The sequence below is a fragment of the Carlito syrichta genome, unplaced genomic scaffold (genome assembly GCF_000164805.1).
Source record: "Carlito syrichta isolate Samal-C Ts95f unplaced genomic scaffold, Tarsius_syrichta-2.0.1 Scaffold316282, whole genome shotgun sequence".
NCBI lineage: Eukaryota > Metazoa > Chordata > Mammalia > Primates > Tarsiidae > Carlito > Carlito syrichta.
In genome coordinates, this window is record NW_007260378.1 from 779,113 (window position 1) to 780,055 (window position 943).

A 943-nucleotide genomic window follows, 5' to 3' on the forward strand; every position below is an offset into this window, starting at 1 on the left:
TATCGTAGGAAATATGAAGGAACAAAAAGGAGTCGGTAGTAGGGAATGATTTCAACTTGGAAAAAATGACCTGGAACTCTACCTTTCAGGGGTGACAGCGTTACTTTGAGGATGGAGTGAGCAGAGACGGAATGGAGGAACCCATTCGCTTCATTACTTCCACTGTGGAGTGACCCTGTTTTCGGCTCCTGGGGCCAAGGGCCAGCGCCAGGTTCTTTATGAGGCGCTGTGGGCCTCGCGGCTTGGAGACGACTTCTGCCGGCTGCAGCCACCCCTCCCCCTCCCCGCCCCATCCAGGATCAGGACAGAATCAGCTGGAAAATGAAATTACTCACCCCCTGAATGTCAGCTCCCATTAAAGTCTTTCTCCTCCTCCCTCAGAGTACAACTCAGCCCTTTAAGAGGCAAGCCCCGGAATGAACCTGGTGCTGACTTTAAACCTTCAGAGAGAAACATGTCAGTTTCAGATCTCCCAAGGGAGCTTCCCTGCAAGCTCCTGGGTGTGGACCCCTAGGGTCCCTCCACGTCACCTTGATTCCTTTCTTCCAAACATCGATTTAAAAAAAAAAAAAAAAAGGAATACAAATACTGGGCGGAGTAGGCAGCGCCAGGAGCCCACTGGTTCCACGTCTGCCACACGAAGTCGATTTTTGCTCAGGGATAAGGTTACCGCTGCCAGTCCCGGACTCCAGCGGTGTGGCGGATCAGACGCCGGCTGCTCCCCTCCCCCAGCCGACCAGCGAGAGGCTAGCAGACGGGAGCAAGGAGACAAGTAGCTGTTTTTATTGAATACAGAAGCTCCTTGAAAACTCCGTGTGCTCCGGGGCTCTCCTGCAATTCCTTTCATTCCCAAAGCGCCGGAGCCAAGCACGCGTCCCGCGTAACGCCCTCCCATTTCTTCCCGGGGATGTGGGTAGGCGGGGAGGGGGGAGAGTCGCGGGGA